At 41.8% G+C, this 21,736-nt stretch overlaps 2 long non-coding RNA genes across 2 annotated transcripts in view; one reads left to right on the forward strand and one right to left on the reverse strand.

Moving 5' to 3' along the window:
* Positions 1-21,524, reverse strand: LOC142161145 (uncharacterized). Its single transcript, XR_012693355.1, has 3 exons — positions 20,834-21,524; positions 1,403-1,614; positions 1-1,227 (listed from the first exon to the last, which is right to left on the reverse strand). It is a non-coding gene; the product is annotated as an uncharacterized LOC142161145 (long non-coding RNA).
* LOC142161144 (uncharacterized) overlaps positions 20,765-21,736 on the forward strand; it is a 13,973-nt gene continuing 13,001 nt past the window's right edge. The window contains exon 1 of the long non-coding RNA XR_012693354.1: positions 20,765-21,601. This is a non-coding gene — a long non-coding RNA (uncharacterized LOC142161144). The remainder of the gene's footprint in view (positions 21,602-21,736) is intronic.

Below are 21,736 nucleotides of genomic sequence, written 5' to 3' on the forward strand. Positions count from 1 at the left end.
TTTACAGCAAAGGAATATTTTATTTTACAGAGGCAATTAAGGGCTACAGCTTAATTAAACAATGCACTCAATAAAGAGTGTTTCACACAAAGGTTACTAGGAGAGTGCTTTCAGGAAGACATCTCACAGCCAGATTTGCACATGCATGACCGGGCCTATTATCTAAAGAAAAAGGAAAGTATTCCGGCAATAAGTTGACTTTAATCTACTAGCTAGATGTTCTCCACCAATATATCATGTAAATGCTGCTCTGTAAAGAGAATCTGTGATTCCCAAATTGTACACATAACAAAGAGAAGAGAATGCTGAGCACACAAGTTATTGGCTAATGAATTCCCAACTCAATGTATCAATTTTAATGATACGTTGAGTTGGGCATTCATTAGCCTTTATGTTATGTGCTCAGCACTCTTCTCTTATTTGTTAGGTATACTGCCTGTTTGTCCCAAAAAACGTCCCATCTATCACTCATACAATAATAGACACAATACCAAGCAGGGGAGAGAAAATGGCCACAGCCTTTTATTTAAAGTGGCCACCTGATGCATCCTATTCTGGTGACAAACCAAAGGGAGTGTAATAACCATATATATCACCACCCATCTCCATCTCACCTGCGGGTAGCCGCATAAGCCCCCTCCTCTTACCCGCCACAAGAGGGTCATTTTAACCAAAAATTGGCCAATGCTCCTAGGCTACTTGATGGCCCCCTCCACTGCTTTGTGTATGGGTACATTAAATTAAATAACTAAAACGACATCTGACAAATGCATTTCATCCAGCATGTACAACTCAGGTGTTCTGTCCTCCAGCTCCCAAGGACTGATAGTAAAAGGTCCCATCATCCCAGAAAAAATGGACACTTTGTTATTTGCCTTTTTAAGCATTGCACCATCTCAGACCGCACCACCATACAGCCACCAAACATCTCCATAATCTAGACTTGATCACAGCATATGTCATTTTCAAACTGAAAATACTTTTTATTACACATTGGCGCCTGCAAACACAATAATCACATCTGAATCTTGACTCTCCTTTGCGGATTTCTGCCAATGTGGGGATCACTTGGGCCCACCGTGTAGCTTTTCTCCCAAACCACATCAACTCCGCTTGATGACAGTAAAGTCCCAGGTTCTGCCCAAATGGACTCTCCACAGCTTTTAGTCTAGACAGCCCGATGGATGTAGGAGTCCCTGCAAAGCAATACCTCTATAGGATGTGCACCTATAAAACACAGCCATGTTATTTCACATACAGGAGTAACCACACTAACATTGCATGGTCCAGCCCTCTTCTCAGTTTCCTTTTAGACCAAGATGAGTCTTTTTCCATTCCACCAGCTATATCCTTAGACAATTAGATACCTGCCATCACTCTCTCTGCAGAGCTGGCCACATACCTACTTTCATTCATCTCCAACAAGAACTCCTCCATAGCCTTAACTTGAGGTTCTCTGGGGACCAAAACTTTTTGCCGCCCAGGCGTTCGGTGCTTGCAGTTGGCAGTCCAGCTACTCCTTGCCATAGAGGACTGGCTCAGCTCAGCACTCCTGTGGTCACTAATCCTAACGGTCGGTGTGGCGTCTTCAAGGCGTTACCTCTGCCTGCAGATCTAAGATAAAAAAATATATAATTATGAAACTACACAATGTATCTTCATTTCATAACACCCCCTGGGATGTGCCTAGCCCTCACCTAAATGTTCTGCAACAAAACTACTACAGGAGGTGGTTTAGGTGAATGAGTGTTCAACTCATTCACCACCGCCCGGTTGCTTAAACTGAATAGCACTGTTTATTCTGAAATTCTGCACCCCACAATTACACTGCTATTTTGCCTGAAAATAGTTCTAATAGTGCCACATTGCGCATCAGGATGGCCCTAACCCAGTCTAGAGGCCTGTGTATTTAATACTTTCGTATTTGTATAAGCGTGGCCTTTTTAACCGATGGGGTAACGCTCTCCAAGGACAAGCCCTTTAACTCTGCCCCCTTTTATCCTTCAGTCATCCTATTACAAGCCACTAAGCTCAGCCCTGACCATGCTGCTGTAGTTGGACTCTATAAACACATAGAGGTCGGGCTTACATCAGATGCACCATTCTGCACCCTGTACATATTGCCTACCCACTTCCATTGGGTTTACCCCCACCAGCCTGACATCACTGCCCACATACACTGAATCACCCATAAACTGTGCACCTAAGTTTGCTGTAGACAGGTCCATTCCCCCCACTAATACTCTATTCACACAAGTGCTAACACTACTCTCCTGTAATACCAAATCTACGCTGCCACTCTGCCCAGCTAGGCTTTTAGTACCATGCTATGCTCTGCAGTCAGGGGGACCTAGAAAGACACTGTGGCTAAATCGACCTGTTCTGTGAACGCTGCCTCCCATGTATCCCCTTGAGCTGTTCTGCTGTTTACAGGCCTAACATGTGTTTGCCACCCCACTTATACTTGTGTTTGAGTTGCGGTCAATCACTACGCCATAATTCTTATTTAATATAAATAAAGCATTCATCAGTGTGTCTGTGTTGCTTCCTAATGTGAGCTGCAGCCTCTCACCTGCACTGCCAGATGCCCCAGTTGCATTCAAAGCTGCCGCTGCCTCTTCTCTATGTATGTTCCGTTCACGCCCTCCAGGGATGCTGCCTCTGAATCACCAAACCCTGGAGATGCTTCTGCTACTCTCAGTCTCTTACTGCTTGCATCCTTATCAACGAAGAGGCTTCTGCCCCCAGCATCAGATGTGCCTCTGGCTTATTTAGCAATGCGCTATTGAGCATGGTGTAAATTTTCCAGATGATTGTCTCATATGTTTTACTGATCTGGAGGAGTGCCATGGTTGTGCAAGGTGTAAAGGGCACGTGTGTATATGCATTAACGTGATCTTTGGGTATAACCTTTCTAAGAAAATGCTGTCTGTTCTCATTGGAGTACAGTAACTATTTTCTTTCCCTTACTAATTTATATGGCTCAGACTAATAGGTGATTAATGTATAATAATACAAACAAATAATTATCAGTTTGTCTATAAATAATATTCAGTAATTGCTTGCATCTCTCATTATATAATTTGTTTTTCTAGCCTGTGCTACACAGTCTCTACGCTTGTTGGGTCCTAATTGGTAATCACAGCCTCCAACTCCTATTAACCTTTCTCTACAGGGGCTGCTGTTTCTCAAAATACATTTGCCATGAAAGCTAAGTAACAAGGAAGATAGTTATGAAAGGAGAATGATGACAATTCATACAGATTGTCCTTCTATCTTTTTCCTTACTCTCCGAAATTGTGATAAGATTCAGGGAAACATATAATTTATATGAATAACATTTTCCACTGTTTGAGAAAGGTGAAAAAAAAATGAAAGTGTTTTGTCCTGTCCTTTTCCCTGGTAAATACATGAATTGAAATTAAACTTACACTGAAAAGGTAATACTGCCATCTTGTGGTGAGCAGCATTAGTGCTGAAATGCTGTACTAATATTGAACATAATAATCTCAGAGTTGCCAGGTAACCCTCATTTCCAGAAACGATGGATTGATAAGATGGAGCAACTACACTATATCTCTTCTTGTGTGTTAGGTATATTTCTCAATACCTGGTCAGTTCTGCTCCATTACTCTTGTGCTTTAGAGTGCTGATCAAAAACACACTCTACATGGATACCACCGGAAATAAGAGTTGGATATTATTTGTCTTTGGTCAGTACACAAACGCCTTGTAATATGCCTGTGGATTTTATTGGATGAATTTGGAATATCACTCTAAAGATACATGTCCTAATGCAACAACCAAGTTTCACTGACAATAATATTTCACTGCTGTGGATTGAATACTCAGGGCCAGAGTCATTAAGGAGAGAAAAGCATAAAAAAAGAGTAAATTTGCACCTTGGCAAAACCATGTTGCATTGGAGGGGGAGGTAAATTTAAAATGCGGGGACAGATTTATAGTTGGGGTAGGGCATGTCCTAGATCAACTTTAAATTTCATTGTAAAAATAAAGCAATCAAGTATGTGTGTGATGAAAAAGTAGCCGGTATTTTCCTTATGTGCAAAATAATACACTAATTTGCACCCCTTGCATTGTAACATGGTTTGTCCAGGAGCAAACTTGTTCCTTTTTGTTTTGCTTTGCTCTCGTTAATGACTCAGGCCCTCAGACTCCAGTTCCATAAGGAACCTACCATACCGGGCAGTGTAACTGGACATCCCAGTTGGGGGAAAGGAATTACATTGTAGACTCTAGTCTGGATGAAGAACACCTTTGAGTTGAGTTTCTTGAGTAACAGTAAGTACAACTAAATGCTTTATGTCTTCTTACACACATATACATTTTATATATACACACACACACACACACACATGCTCACACACAGTATAATATATATAGTATATTATTAGAATATAATATATGCTTTTGGGTGTCTGATGAAATACCAGTATTGTTATTTTGATGCACACTGGATTGTGATGTATTGTGTGGACATCATTATTAATATTGATATTATTGTTCCTGTGAAATTATGTTTGGCGTGTTAAGTCTTGCTAACTCTATGTTGGTTCTCCATCCCTGTTTTGGACAAGTGTATACCTACTGCACCATTGCATTTGATGGAGTTGCAGCAGTTGTGTAAAATAAGTGGGTGATCTGCGCAGTGCATAGCATCTTCCCTGTGTATACTGCTATTTTGATGTGGCCTTATGAAGGTGATCAGTAAGTACAATACACAGTGCCATTTCTGACACTGCCATTGAAAGATTAAGATGGCAAGAACACAATGTAATATATACATTTACATTAGGATTACAGTGCAGCTGCGAACAGAAATGTTTGGTATTGCAACAATGCAGTCTTATGTACATATAATGAGACAGCTGTATAATTATGCAGATGTAATAATAACTCATAGCTGCACACTCTCCCGCAATGTCGGGAAGACTCCCGAATTTTTAGGAGTTCTCCCGGACTCCCGAGAGATCAGGCAAAAATCCCGGATCCAGATTTCAGCGTTGTTGAAGATGGCGGGGTGGGGCTAAACGGGTCATTGTGGCCCCGCCCCCTACTGCGATTGGCTAAAATTGTGATTGGTCACGCCCCCCTCTACGGACCCCCTCCCGGAAAGCTGCCTGCAAAAGTAGGCAAGTATGTAATAACTTATGGAACACGATGCACAATTAATTTACACTAGTGAGCTGTATTGAATATTTAGTGTTATCAGGAGCAACACAAGTGGATTTATTTCTATCATTTATTGGCAACTAGATTTGTGGGACTCACATATTCAATTTATATGGTGTAATAGGGATGTGAGCACCTGTTATTACCACATACATGTTACAGGGCAGCACACATGCATATGATTTTTAAATGTTTTAAATAAGGTACCTAGTGCTAGTGCTATCAATAGTGGCTGGGATTATGTGGTACATGACATATATTTTTGTACAATTTCTGTCTGTAAATTAATGTCACTTTTTATTTTTGTCAATGTAGGTTGTACATTGGTGTTTGGGTTAAATTTCTACTTTCTTGGGACGCAGCAGCTGTCAGTGTCCAACCTTGAATTTCTTATGTTCGTTGATGCAGTTTATTATTTATAGATGACAACAATATTAAAATCAGCTCCTTATGTGTAAAAATAAATATAACTACATCTTAGTATTTATTACGGTAACAGGAAATTAAACAATCTTTTTAAATGGTTGTTTGCCAATAAAGTACAAATGTGCAATAAACCATAGGAACCAACCAGAAATTAGCCACATATCAAAGCAATAAATATAATCAAAGCCATTCTATTAAGTTATTTGCAGCATTCATTTATATTGAATTAAGTGCCTGATGTTAGAAAATCTATAAAATATTTTCTTTTGCAAACATAATAAAACTGTATGACTAATTTTGCAAGCTCTGATTTAAGAGCTGAAGGAAAATTCCCAAAAAAAGGGATACATTACCCAATAGGGAGTAAACAAGCTACACTACAGGTAAGTGAGCTTGACTTTCAATGACCTTTTGAACTTGTAAACTAGTCTGGTTGCCAAACCTGTATGATACCCTGAAAATCATTCTGCTCCCTCTCCTTACTATGATACTATAGGTGAAACTATTATAATAAAACAACAAATTTAATAAAAACAACTGTATTTTTTCTAATGAAAATGCAACACAGTTATATTTTATTTTTCACAACATCTACAAAATTCTGGATGAAAGTTCTGCTTTAACATCTATATCAATTTTATAGTTACTGGCGCAAATATTAACGCTGACAAAATTGTAATAATAAAATATAGGAAAGAATAAATGCAACCGTATGCTAAAGACAGTTACCTAGTACAATCATGTAAATGGTGATGGAACCTTTTGGAGATTGTACCAGAGGTCCGAAGTGGTGGCAGCAGGATCTTTTGGAAGATGCCTGCTCTTATCACTGTACTGAATGACCTCCATTGACCTGTCTAACCAAACGCAGGTTCATGTGCTGGTTAAACAACAAATGTCAAAGGCCATCGCAGTTGGCGTGTAGTGTTACCGAGTTGTTTGTAACGCCAGTGATTAACCCACTTTATTAGCCAGCTAAGATACAATTGTATGGGTTAAGAAGGGTTTACAGCCACATTCATCATCATCATCACCATTTATTTATATAGCGCCACTGATTCTGCAGCACTGTAGAGAGAACTCATTCACATCAGTCCCTGCCCCATTGGAGCTTACAGCCTAAATTCCTTAACATACACACAGACAGAAAGAGAGATAGACTAGGGTCAATTTTGATAGCAGTCAATTAACCTACTAGGATGTTTTCGGAGTATGTGAAGAAACCAGAGCACCCGGAGGAAACCCACGCAAACACGGGGAGAACATACAAACTCCACACAGATAAGGCCATGGTTGGGAATTGAACTCATGACCCCAGTGCTGTGAGGCAGAAGTGCTAACCACTTAGCCAACCGTGCTGCCCATTCACATTAAATGTAAAGTAGATGCCCTTGTGCACCTTTCACTAACTATGCTGCTTTATCCGTTAGGAAGCCTTCTGTACGTAGCAGCCATGTATTTATAGAGCATAGCAAAGCATTTCTTACTGGACAAGGTAAAATGTACAGTTAGGACAAGAGATATATGACCGCCAAGAGGATCAATGGAGGGGTGGGTAAGGGGGAAAGTAAATCATGTGCAGGCTGTGAGAAAATAATGTATGAGGTTTTCCTGCCCATTTAGATAATTGATGCTGAGTATAGAGGGTCATATTAACACTGTTACTACAATCACAACTGCTTTCTCCTTACAGAGTAAGAAAGGTCTGTTGCTTGCGGGCAGATGTTTCATCCAGAGCTTGGCGTGTGCAATAGAAATCATGTTTCATCTTGACGGGTGGAGTGTCTTTAAAGAGTTTCATTCAGATGAGTTATTTTTAATGATGCTGTTATATATTATACAATTTAAATCATGATTTCTTGGCCCAGTGAAAGATAAGATTAATGAGTCATGTATCAGGTTATGGGCGATATATAGCATTTTAAAAATAAATTCAATACAAATGACTATATGCTATATATGATCTGCTATATAGGATCCATTGTTTTAAACTTGTTATTTTATTTTAAATAAAAGTTCCTTAAGTTTGATGGTAGCAATTCATACACATATTTTACCCCCCGTTATAATGGGAGCATAGACAAATAATATTGGTGCCCTGATTTGATCTTTAATGTTCCTGAATAGATCACAGGAAGCACAAAATACGTTTTTTCTTTATACTAGGGTACAAGTGCCTATTGTAATCATTTTTTTTTGTCTGTGATGCCTGTGTGTAATCAAGTTTGAAGTGCTCTTGTGCCTTGACTCACATTTCTCCATTCAGGTCGAGTCCAGCTGGCTGCAAAACTGCAGAAAAAAATATTTTTAAAATTTTCTGCTGTTTGGTTGTGAAACAGCATCAAAATATATTATAAACTAGGGCAAATAGCGCTATAAATGATAAAAAAATAAATAAATAAGAAAAGATATCACAGATGTATACTAGATATAATGTATCAATCTGTATTATAAAAATATATAAAATAAATGTATAAAATATATATTCAGTTAATAGATGGCACTGGTATAGGTAAAATCAATTATTTTATTACGCAATAAAAATATTTTATATTTCATATATATGTATATACTAAAAATACCTTAGTGAAATAGCATAGAAAAATAGATACAAAAACGTTTATAGCAGCACCAGGTAGGAGAGATTATTTCATTCCTATTTGCAGCAGTGAAAAAATGTAAAAGTCCACAGTTAACTTCTAACACGTTTCGTCCTGGAGAGGCGGACTTTTTTAAGATGCCGAAGCTATGAAAGGGGTTACTATTTACTATACTTAAAAATATTAAAATAAATTAAAAACAATAAATACTATAAGCAAGAAATATCAAATCACTCTGTTTATACAAAAATCAGGTAATGTACCAGTGCTCGAAGTGGGGCGGTATGTGCCAGTATGAGATACCGGCAATTCTCCGCCCCACCTTTGCAGTGACGGCCGGTGGTAAGCGGGGTTGTAAAGGTAGGAGAGTGCCATGCTACGTTCCTCTTGCCTTCCTCGGCGTGCTGCATCCTTTGGCATCTCCTGTCACCTCTGCTCAATTCTAACTGACTGTCGGGACGTGATGACGTCACACCCAACAGAGAGCGAGACTGGAGCAGGGAGCATAAAGGAGCTGGGAGCACAGAAGAAAAGAAAAAGAGGAAGAGAAGAAAGAAGGTCATAGAAAGGTAAGTATGGAACGGAGAGGAACAGAGTAATGAAGGAGGGGGCACAGTGTGACATGGAGGTGGCACAGTGTGACATATGGAATAAGCTCAGTCTGACATGGAGGGGGCACAGTGTGACATAGGGAGGGGGCACAGTGTGACATAGGGAGGAGGGTCAGTGTGACATATGGAATAAGCTCAGTCTGACATATGGAGGGGGTACAGTGTGACATAGGGAGGGGGCACAGTGTGACAGGGAGGTGGGACAGTGTGACATATGGAATAAGCACAGTCTGACATATGGAGGGGGCACAGTGTGACATAGGGAGGAGGGTCAGTGTGACATATGGAATAAGCACAGTCTGACATATGGAGGGGGCACAGTGTGACAGGGAGGTGGGACAGTGTGACATATGGAATAAGCACAGTGACATATGGAGGGGGCACAGTGTGACATAGGGAGGGGGCACAGTGTGACATGGAATAAGCACAGTCTGACATATGGAGGGGGCACAGTGTGACAGGGAGGTGGGACAGTGTGACATATGGAATAAGCACAGTGTGACATATGGAGGGGGCACAGTGTGACATAGGGAGGGGGCACAGTGTGACAGGGAGGGGGCACAGTGTGACATATGGAATAAGCACAGTCTGACATATGGAGGGGGCACAGTGTGACATAGGGAGGGGGCACAGTGTGACAGGGAGGTGGGACAGTGTGACATATGGAATAAGCACAGTCTGACATATGGAGGGGGCACTGTGTGACATAGGGAAGAAGCAGAGTGTGACATGGAGGGGGCAGAGTGTGTTATAGGCAAGGGGTACATTGTATTATAGGGAAGGGGCACAATGTGATATGAAGGGGGCACAGTGTGATGAAGGATTGCGCAAAGTGTGATGGAGGAGGGTGCAGTGTGATGTTGGAGGGGCAAAAGTGTGAATTAACTAGTGAAAGGGAATAATAGGAACAGGGATAGATAGGGAGGATCAAGGAGTAAGGGAGGAGAGAGAAGCAGTATGTGAGGCACAGGAGAGCATGAGCAAGGGGGATATCTGCAATGAAGATAAGGGCACAAAGGAACAGTGAAAAAGAAACAGATAAGGGAAAGATAAAGGGTAACATGGAATATATAAGATAGTTTGATAGTTTATTATAAATATAATATGGAGATATGAGGGAAAATGTAAGTACACAAAGGAGACAAGGGGGAGAGGTGGAGGGACACAGGAAAGTTATTTTAACACAGGAGAGGCAGGAACACAGAGTGGAGAGCCTTGCATCATTTAATATGTTTTATATAGTTTTTATACTATATAGTGTTAGAATGCATCTAAAATTAATTTCACTCTATCAAATTCCCTAAATCTTCATGGGGCCCAGGCAGCCCCCGGCCATTCATTTCAAAATGGAAGTTCCATATCAGCACTTCTAAATTTCCAGTTCGACCACTGACTCATACTATACACTGATCATCCACAAAATGAAAACCACCTGCCTATGAAAGTGCCCCTTGTACTGCCAAAACAGCTCTAACCCTTTGAGGCTTGGACACCACAAGACCTCTGGTGTTGTCCTGTGGTATCTGGCACTAAGACATTAGCAGCAGATATTTTAAGTTCTGTAAGCTGCGAGGTGGGGCCTCCATGGCTCAGACTTCTGTTTCCAGCACATCGATCGGATTGAGATGTGGGGAAAATTGAACACCTTGAACTTTTTGTCATGTTCCTCAAACCATTCCTGAACATTTTTTGCAGTGTGGCAGTGCCCATTTTTCTGCTGAAAAAAAGCCACTGACATCAGGGAATACTTCTGCCATGAAGGGGTGTACTTGGTCTGTAGCAACATTTAGCTAGTGGTATATGTCAAAGTAACATCCACATGAATGCCAGGGCCCTAGGTTTCCCTGCAGAACATTGCCCAGGCGATCACACTGCCTCCACCGGCTTATCTTCTTTCCATAGTGCTTCCTGGTGCCATCTCTTCCCCAGTAAAACGATGCACATGCACCCAGCCGTCCACATAATGTAAAAGACAACGTGATTCATCAGACCAAGCCACCTTCTTCCATTGTCCAGTACTGGCGCTCACATGCCTTTTGTAGGCGTTTTGTGGCGGTGGACAGGGGTCAGCATGGACAGGCTGACTGACCTTCATCTACGCAGCACCATACACAGCAAGCTGTGATGCACTGTGTGTTCTGACACTTTTATATCATAGCCAGCAATAACTTTTCCAGCAATTTGTGCTACAGTAGCTCTTCTGTGGAATTTGACCAGAAGGGCTATCCTTCACTCCCCTTGCGCATCAATGAGCCTTGGGTACACAGGACCCTGTCACTGGTTGTCCTTCCTTGGACCACTTTTGGTAGGTGCTAACCACTGCATGACGGGAACACCCCACAAGACCTGCTGTTTTGGAGATGCTCTGACACAGTCTTCTAGCCATCACAATTTGGCCCATTTTTCCTGCTTCCAACACATCAAGTTGAAGAACTGACTGTTCACTTGCTGCCTAATATACCCCCCCCCCCCCTTGATAGGTGCCATTGTAAAGACATAATCAATGTTATTCACTTTACTTGCCAGTGATTTTAATGTTGTGGCTGATCGGTGTATATTCTTGTAATGATCATCCTATAAATTGTATAATAATGTGCATACTCAAAGTAAAACAATATAACATATATAAACTATGTTAAGTTGTATGACTATGTAAAAATATAAAATAGTAAAAAACAGTAAAATTAATAGCATATAGTATATATAATAATGTAATGCAATATAATAGTACTAGATATTATGCATATGTTCTTAACATTATCTATGTTGTGGTCATATAAAATGTAGAACACTCAACAAACTCCAAAGTTTTGTGAGAGCATCTGGATATAAAGTATCCATCTTAAAAATCCATAAGGCTTCTCTATTGCAAAATCTCTTAAATCTGTTTCCCCCTGCGATTGGTGTAATTTATCGATACTATGCCCGTTAACTTTAAGCCTTCTGGATTTCCATTATGTGCCATCTGAAAGTGCTTTGGACACTGTGTATTCAATTTATTCAATATATTCCCTCTATGTTCCATAAATCTAAAGTTTAGAGCTCAGGTAGTCCTCCAGATATATTGCTGTTTACAAGGACACTCCAAGAGATATATCAAAAGAACAGCAAAATATATGTGTCAAATGGGGCCTTGGGAACAAAGTTTATACATCCAACATGTATTAATATCAGTAAGGGTTATTTACTTATTGCAAGTATCTTTGCACAAACCTGGCTATTTCTCCACCTCACGCATTCATAGGGACACAACCAAATAACATATTTGTAGATTGCTACCTTAGTATGGGGAGGGATTACAGGGCCACATGATAATGTACACAAGGAAAGTACAAAAGATTGACTTACATACTTACATACTTCCACCTTAGTACCAACTCTTGGTTAAATAACATTTTTAATTTCATGTCCTAAAATATTGATTATTTAACATCGTTTATGTATTGGATTAATCATAAGGGTAACAAGACGTCCACACTGTGGGCCTGATACATTAGTCTGCATAAATGGCGATACGTTGCGTATAATGCGCACAATTTCTAGCACATACTGAGAACCGGACCATACACCACAGAACACAGCAGCTTCCAATTCATCTTCAAGTGCAAAGAACACTTACAGCAGCTTCTGATTTCAGGGATGGAACGAGGTGAGGACAGAGCAGATGCATGCAGGTAATGTACAGATACGTTCTATTCAAACGCTGGCGCGTGCAGTAGTAGGCTGTTTTCCAGACGTAAGGTTTGCACCTGCTCGGGTTATGTCTAACTGACTGATGATAGTGAGGACTAAACGCAGCATTCACATCCTCATCATCTAGTGGGATAAATTATTATTCAACTGCACACCTGCACACACTCATCTCGTCATACAGCATTATATATAAGACCCATAGAGTGACAGTACCATGGTGCCATTTCATCAAACAGATATTATTTATATCAAAGAGATAGATGCATTATTTTATATTTTACAAGCACTGCATACTTGTGCGAATGTTTGAAATGGTCTCTGCTTTTCAAATCGTTTTCATACATTTTTAACATACTAATGTCATACATTATCAATGCTTGTCTGTTTTAAAATGTTATGTGCATGTAGGGTAGTTCCTACACACCTGCATACATTTGCATTGCATGTTTAAGCTTTAAAAGCTTTTAAAATGATTGCCTATGTCGTCTACTATGTATGTCTATGTAATACCATACATTTGTAATGTTTTTTGTTTTGTATATATAATTTTTTTGTTGAATGATTGTTTATTTGTACAGAATAAAAATAAATGTAAAGTGGCATACAAATAGACAATGAACAGTACAAGTAATTTTTCACATTTTTATGGTAGAAGAGGGAAGGGAAAAGGAACTGGCAGGATGGTGAGTGAGGAAGGGGGAAGAACAAAGGAAGGGAAAGGTCAAAATCCCCAAATTCAGAATAACCTTCTTATTATACAATAGCACAGAAATTAGTAGTAATTAGCAGTAACTAATCCGAAATGTATCTGAACATTGCCGCTCTGTTAAAGGTCACAGTATCTGGGAAGCCCACTCCTCCCTTCCGCTTTGGCAGATATAGTCTATGCCGCGCAATTCTAGGCTTTTTCTGCTGCCAAATGACATTGCTAAAGAAGGTTGTACACTTGAGAGCATTTACTCTACTAACACTTACAGGCAAGATATGCATAAGATATGAATCTTAGGAAAGATAAGTAGTAGTCTATAGACTCTTCCCATTCTCTGGGTTTGAGGAGTCTTCCTGCACAGGAATACTCTGCAGACTTTTGACCTATTTAACATTGTCCTGATCCTGGTTGGTAAGGAGTGTTTTCTTGTGCTAATTCCTGTCTGCCTTCATTTGTAGCATATCTTTCAGCAGAATTGGTGTTACCATCAGGGCCCTCTTAAGACCATCTTGGGCCCCTGGGCACAGCAGTGCACCAGGGCCCCTATATATATAAAAAAAATAAAAAATGATTATATATATGGGTCCGTCAGAGGAAGCCAAAAAAAAAAAACCTGGAAAAAGAAAAGAAGAAAATACTTACCGTGCTGTCAGCTGGCGATCCGGCTCCCTCCATGGTCTCCTCCTCCGTCGCGCTCCGCAATGGATGTCGGGCGGGCGTGATGACGTCACGCCCGACATGCACTGCGAGCGCGATGGAGGACGAGACCAGGGAGGGAGCCGGATCGCCAGCTAACAGCATGGTAAGTATTTTCTTTTCTTTTTCCAGGTTTTTTTTTTTTTGGCTTCCTCCGACGGGCCCCGCTGGGCTGCAGGGCCCCCGGGCACCTGCCCATTGTGCCCTATGGGAAAGACGGCCCTGGTTTCCATCTGTCACTATGGTTTCAGATGAATCTGCCTTCTCCTCATCTGTTTACCAGCTGGTGCTCTGAGATAGTAAGATTGTGGAGTTTGCTAAGGGACTCTTTCTGGCATTAACTTCTTGGTGTTATTGTAACCGTCTGCCCATCTACAATTGAGCAGGTGAAAACCTCCCTTCAATTGGTGTGTCTCTAGTTCATAGCTATATATTCATAGCTTTATGTGTATTCTCATTTCTTTGCACTTTGTGAAAATATTGTTGACGAACATTTTTACATATTTTTCTGATAGACCATTTAATTATGAAAAGTTTGGTCTGGAGGTTGTGCGTTGTCTGTACAAATAGGGATTGAAAAATAAGTATTAACAAAGGTGCAAACTATAAAATGAAGTGAAATCAAAGTTTTTAGTTAAGGCCATTAGACAAGGTGCCTTATTTGCCAATCCATATGGTCTCACTTATGAGCAGGGCTACCAGGAGGATTCCCAGGTGCGTCTGCTTATTACGTGTCTTACCTATCAGACGTGACTGACTGTGGGGCATTCTCCCACAGCTTCTGTGTACCTTGAACCCCAGTGGCGCACGCAGGGGGGAAACCCCCCCCCCTGCGCTAACTAAGTGGCCGCTATAGCTGCACTGTCCTATACAGCAGCCGCGGCGCTGTCAAAGAAGCGTCCGCGGCGGTGCTGTATACACTACAGCACCGCCGCGGACGCATCTTTGACAGCGCCGCGGCTGCTGTATAGGACAGTGCTGAAGAAACGGAGCAGCTCTCGCGGGGGGTGGTTTTTTTTTGGGGTCGGGGGGGAAACCCCCCCCCCCGACAATCCTCCATTCGCCCCTGTACCCACCCACTTTCATGCAGTGCCCCTGATTGTAAGTAATGTTTATATACCACATCATGGGTGCAATGACATCATTGTAACAGAGACACACTGTGACCTGATTTTAAAAGATGACTAGCTAAAATAAAACTGGGTACATACCTATTCAAATATCGCGCAGATAACATGGTTCACAAACGTTTGATCAGATATTGCAAGAGCGTGGTGAACGCTCCGATGATCATGTTTTATCATAATATAACACATCACATTATTTGGTTTGGCTTTATAAACTTCCTTAAAAAGCACAATCAACAATGTCAGGCATATTTGGAAATGTGTACGCATTAACACCGTCTGTCCATTACTTCTGCCGATAGCTCCTCCAAAAGGGCTGTCGTCGTAGGTGTGCATATTTAAATCTATAATGTTGTATCCTACATGCTCTGTTGTCTAGGCATACAGAGCAAGCACATTGAAATATAGTGCTGTCTTCATAGCTAATCAAAAGTGAACTTTTTTCATGTTATATATGTTTGTTCCTGTATGAAAGTGTTTAGACCATGAAATTAAAACACATGTACAAATACAAATACATAAAGATTCTCAATAAAGTCTCATGTAGTTACTTGCGTGCTATGGGTAAATTTATTAAATGTTGTTTTTTTTTAAAATATATTTTATTGAAAGGTTTTTCAAGTTTTAACAGCATATAGATTAGGACATAGATCACTTAATTGGTATATAAAGTTATTAAGAACTTTGTTATAACGAAATAAGACATCAAAATTAGAAATGGAGATGGGGAGAGGAGCCCAAGAAAAGGACAATGGAGGAGGAGGAAAAACAGATTGGGAAAGAGAGAGGAAAACAAAGAAAGAGGCTAAAGGGAAGAGGAATGGAGGGGAAGGGAGAAAAAAAAAAAAAAAGAGAGACAGGAACTCAACCCGGTGTCTTAATGAATATCAGCTATTTAATATGAGATTTGATATTAAGTTTATGGTACAATATCTACCTCAAGAGGTGCTTGATTGCTCTACTCCGCAAAACGCAAGCCAAGGTTGACAGGTATTCTGGAATTTGTTAGGTTGGTCATTAAGTATACTTGTAATATGTTCGCAACGATAAGTCTACCAAATTCTATTAATTATTTCAGGCATCGCAGGGGGCTCTAGGTATTTCCAACTTGCCTCTATCGAGCACTTGGCAGCATTAAGGATATGGCTCACTAGTGCTGTTTCATGTTTGTCAGTGTCAGGTATTGGCCTGTGTAGGAGCGAATAGGAAGGACATGGAGGAATATGTATTGACGTAACTCTACGGATTAAATTACAGAATCTGACCATTTTAGGACAAGACCACCAAATGTGTAAAAAAGAGCCTTCTTCTCCACAGGATCTCCAACAGGAACTAGAAGCATCTGGGAATATAGCTTTGAGACGAGTGGGGACCAGGTACCACCTATAAAGTAGCTAATACGCATTCTCTTTAGTCCTCACGCAAATAGAGCTTTTAGCGATTCGGGTCCTGATTTTAGCCCAATCATCAATTTCCAGTGCAATTCCCAAATCTTCTTCCCACTTTAGCTCATATCAATCCTTGATAGGCTGACAAAATGCCACAAGAAGACTATAGAATGTTGAAATTAAGCCGGTTGGCGGAGATCTATTTTGACAAAAAGTTTCCAAAGGCGTTAATTGGAAGAAGGATTTAAATGCTAAAAGAGATTGAAATAGATGCCTTAATTGAAGATATTGATAGAAGCGTTTATGGGGGATGCTATGTATCCGCTGCAGATCTGCAAATTGCGGAAAAATTTGCATATGCACTTTGTCATAAACCAGAGCCCGCAATTAAACCAATGTTGAGAAAAGGACTGTTGCTGTCCAGGGGGGAAGGTCCGGTTGTCCATAACGGAAACATAATTTCAGGATTAGCTAACAAATGAAAGGCGCGAGTACTATAGTCCCAAATCTGGAGTGAGAAACGAATAGAAGATGGAAGCGAAAGGAGCAGTGGACGATGTTTAATTAAGATCCATAAAAGGGTGTAAGGCAAAAGCAACTGTATGCGTTTTGCCTCTATGTCAACCCATAATATAGTCTGCTGGCAAGGGGAGGTTATATAGTGAGTTGTAATAAGTACAGAATCTATTTGCTATAGTCTGGGGATCATATAAGAGTTGCTGTGCCTGATCTCTAATGACCACAATACGATTGCGTGAACGCGTATTCTGGAGCCTACGCACTAACAGCGTGTCAGCCTTGTCTCCTTTTTCGTAAAAATGTTGTTGAAGCCATTGAAGTATTTTAGCCGCTTTGGCAGCAAGTAATTTACCCAGCTACCCCTTCAGGGCTAGAAGTTTAAGATAGGTTGCGCGTTTGGGGTATCTCTGATACTGGATAGTAAGAGCCTGTATTTGAGACTCTAAGTTGGCTACAATCTGCTTGTTTATCTTTTCATCATGAGAGGCAAGGCTGATCATTCAGCCCCTAATAGTTGCCTTGGGCTTCCCATCTAACTGTAGGAGCGGTTTCTTCTGGACTATTGTCTGCTTGAAAGTCGCTTAGAGCTTGTCATATCTTACTAAGATTCTCCTTCTTTAGAAACAAATGGTCATTTAATCTCCACCGGTAACGTGGCATAAATTGTGGCAAGATGTCAAGCCGTAAAAACATAGCTAAGTGGTCGGACCAAGGAACTTGATTGATGTTGGGCAGCACGGTGGCGAAGAGGTTAGCACTTCTGTCTCACAGCGCTGTGGTCATGAGTTCAATCCCCGACCATGGCCTTATCTGTGTGGAGTTTGTATGTTCTCCCCATGTTTGCGTGGGTTTCCTCCGGGTGCTCTGGTTTCCTCCTACACTTCAAAAATATACTAGTAGGTTAATTGGCTGCTATCAAAAATTGACCCTCGTCATTCTGTCTGTCTGTCTATCTGTGTGTATGTTAGGGAACTTAGACTGTAAGCTCCAATGGGGCAGGGACTGATGTGAATGAGTTCTCTGTACAGCGCTGCAGAATCAGTGGCGCTATATAAATAAATGGTGTGATGATGATGTTAGCCTATTTCAGGCTCTGTGTCGTGCAAGCATCTACAAAGATCATATCTAGTCTAGAGTATGTGCCATGTGGCATCGAATAATACGTATAAGCTCTGTCGTTAGAGTATAGCACTCTCCACGAGTCATAAAGATTAGCACGTGTGAGCAATGACTACAAGTTTGAACCTTCATGAATAGCACTCTTGCTACGTAATATAGCTTGTGAACGATCTAACCGTAGGTTTAAAAATGTATTAAAATCCCCTCATATTATTATTTTTCCTACTTTAGATTGTGAGAGTCTGGCAAAAAAGTGAGAGAAGAAAGTTTTGAGAGGTATTAGGTGCATATGCCGTGGCTAAAGTAATAGGGGTGTGCCAAAGTAAGCCTGTTAGAATAATAAATTAACCTTGGGGATCCTCATAAATCATCTCAATTGTCATCGGGAGAGTGTGGTGAAGAAGGATAGCTAAACCTTTGACCTTCTGCGAGGAGGTCGAATAGAATGCCTGCGGATATTGTTTACAATGCAATTTTGGGTGAGTGTGTTTAAAGTGCATTTCTTGGAGCATTGCAACTTGCGGAGACTGCTGTTTAAGGTACTGAATCAATATTGTACATTTCTGCGGAGTGTTAAGACCATTAACATTATTGGTCAAAATCAAGAGAGTCATGGTTGATACCAGAAATAATCCGACCAAGGTCTGTTGAAGTAGCATAGTTGGCGAAGTAAGACAACAGGTTGAGACGGGAAAGTTAAAGAGAAGGGATAACGAGTTAGGGGGAAAGTCTAAGGGGAGAAGACAGTTTGACTGGCAAGACATGTCTTCCGAACAATGGAACCAGTATATCCTGTGTACTTGGGAAGTGTGGGGGGTGGTAGCGTAGCAGAAAGGGGACACTTGGTGGAGGGGAATCCAAAGGATTACAAACCAGTAAGTGTCTGTACTTGTAATTTAAATAACATTAAAATGGGAGAGAGAAAGTATTTAAAAGAAACATTGGAGTATTCTAAAGAAACAATACTCATAGTTCAGATAATTACCTGCGTTCAATAACCATAGTAAACAATAAACTAATTTTTAACCATAGCGACATTCTCATACCAATCGCCTTCAGGTAAACAAATGTCTGCCCATTATCTTGTCGCTAGTCTAAGCAATTATTTGCATCATGATCTGGGAGGCAGCTCATTAACCATGAAAAAGTACTAACATTCAGCCGTCTCCCAAACCACAAGGCCATTCCTTCCTATCAAATCGATAAACACAGTGAACTTTGCAAACATTTGGTCAACTCACATGAGGTCTTAAAATTGAAGATCAATAACATTTAAAATTCAATAACCTTTAATTTGCGCTCTATAATCAAATAAAGTTTACTTGTCTCCTGTGGGTACCTCGAGCACCTAGTAAAGTACATTTATCAATAAATGATGAGGCAAGGAGGCAATGTCAGTGAACAGATAGTTAGATTTCTCTCTCCCGTCGCTGTGGTGGAGGCGTTATAGAACTAGATGCTACTGGCTCATTTAGCCACTCATGTGTATGTAGACTCTTTGATCTGCGGACATTGCAAACTCGGGCTGGGGTGGAGGGACCCAAATGTGCTTAATATGAAGATACTCAGAATTAAATGCACCTTGACTTCTCAGCTGCGTCGTCTACACAGGGCGGATTAACCTGAGGTCTAACTGGGCTACAGCCCTGGAACCTCGGACATCCATGGGGCCCTTGAAAGTGCTCAGCAGCATTATTGATTAGTGCGGGGCGCCCCCGGCCAGATCAATGCTGCTGAGCCTGTCACTGTAGTCCTTCCCCGGCGCTCAGTGATCTCCTTACTGAGGAGATCTCGTGAGAGTGAGACTATGAGTATCCCTCTCACGAGATCTCCTCAGTAAGGAGTTTATTATTATTATTAATTTTTTATTTATAGGGCGCCACTAGGTGTCCGTAGCGCCGTACAGGGACAAACAAAATTACAATACGAGGTGAGACAGCACAGTACAGTAAACAATAATCACAGTAACTCAGTGAGCTCAAAACACAGCTAGAGGGGTGGAGGATTGGAGAGGGGAAGGTCCGCCAACGACGGAGTCCAATAGGGAAGGCACGGATGACAGGGAGACCCCCAAGGGGAGAGGAGGGAGCGAGAGGGGACGCGGGAAAGAGGGTCCTCAAGGGGGAGGGCTAAGTAGCTGGAGAGCAGAGTTAACAGTGGTGAAGACAGGAGGAGAGAATACCCTGCTCAAAGGAGCGTACAATCTAAGGGGTGGGGTAGACAGACAGAGACACGGGGGAGAGATGGAGGATAAGGGGGAGGAAGAGGCAGAAGAAAAGGTAGGAAGTTAAGTGGGAGACTAGAAGGCTTTAAGAAAAAGGTGGGTTTTTAAAGCCCGTTTGAAACTGGACAGATTAGGGGAAGTTCTGATGGAGGGAGGGAGCTTGTTCCAGTGGAGGGGGGCAGCACGGGCGAAGGCTTGGATACGCGCGTGGGAGGAGTTTACAGCGCGACGCGGAAGGACTAGAGTGACAGAAGGAGATAAGCATTTGGGGGGGCAGCGGGCGGTTCACAGGGGGGGCCTCACGGGGGATCCCTTAGCCCAGGGGCCTCCATTCCCTTAATCCGGCCCTGCGTCTACATCATCTCTGTGAGAGGTTATGAAGCTTCAATAGGTACAAGTTGCAGTGTATCGTTATGTACACTAGATGGCAGTGAAGTGCAGTAATGAAAATTCAATCACCATCAGTGAGCTGCTGTATTAGGATGGGGGAAAAGACAGCCGTGTATTTTTAAATAAACTGGTACTAACCAAACAGCTCTGATGACTGCTTTTTCCTCGGCACAGTCAGAGGGCGCAGGGACACCTCGGCTATCCAGCCAGCTTTAAAACTCTGGGCTCCCGCTCCAGTACTCTACCCAGCACACACCACCTCATCCAGACCACCGGAAGAGAAGATAATAATGGCGCTTGTGACTTCCGGTCTGATGTAGGGAGACCCAGTCAGAGGGGAAGCACCCTGGAGTAATGCAGGGGGTGCAGGAGTAGTGAGGACAGCTACGTGTCCAATACAGAAGAGAGGAGGAAAGGGTGGAAGATGGCCGCAGGGACTGGTCTTATGAAGGTATTGTCCGATTTTCCCAACAGAGTGGCAAAGGGGTGAAGTAGAGGTACCTTTCAGTGAAAGTCCAGGTGCAGGGGTGCCAGATCCGCCCAATCTGGTCCAACTGGAAGTCCCGTAGCGATACCGGGAGTAAGGGGTCCGCAGGGCAGCTGTAACTTTAGCCCAGGGTCTCCACCGGAAACAGGCCGCAAGATCAGCCGTGGACGCACCAAGAGGCTGTGAGCTCGGGCAGGTGCCGACGGGGCCGGAGGAGTCCCCCAGGAGGCAGGGAGGTCCAGGAGCTAGGCAGCCACTGGAAAGGCAGCAAGCCCATCACGCGAGAGGGCACTAGGCGCGGGATGTTCAGTCGGCCGCAGCAGAGCTCTAAGCATCTCAGGAGGCAGGCGAGTTCCACAGGAGATCCCAGTGAGGGTTGTACACTATTTAGGCAGTATTGGCAATGAGAAGGCCTAAAGGTAAGGTGGAATAGGGGTCTATTGATAAGGAGAGCCCAATATCTGCGTCCGTCCGAGAAGGCTATATATATATATATATATATATATATATATATATATATACATACATACAACATATAGTTTTCCACACTGAAT

The sequence above is a fragment of the Mixophyes fleayi genome, chromosome 6 (assembly GCF_038048845.1).
Source record: "Mixophyes fleayi isolate aMixFle1 chromosome 6, aMixFle1.hap1, whole genome shotgun sequence".
Lineage (NCBI taxonomy): Eukaryota > Metazoa > Chordata > Amphibia > Anura > Limnodynastidae > Mixophyes > Mixophyes fleayi.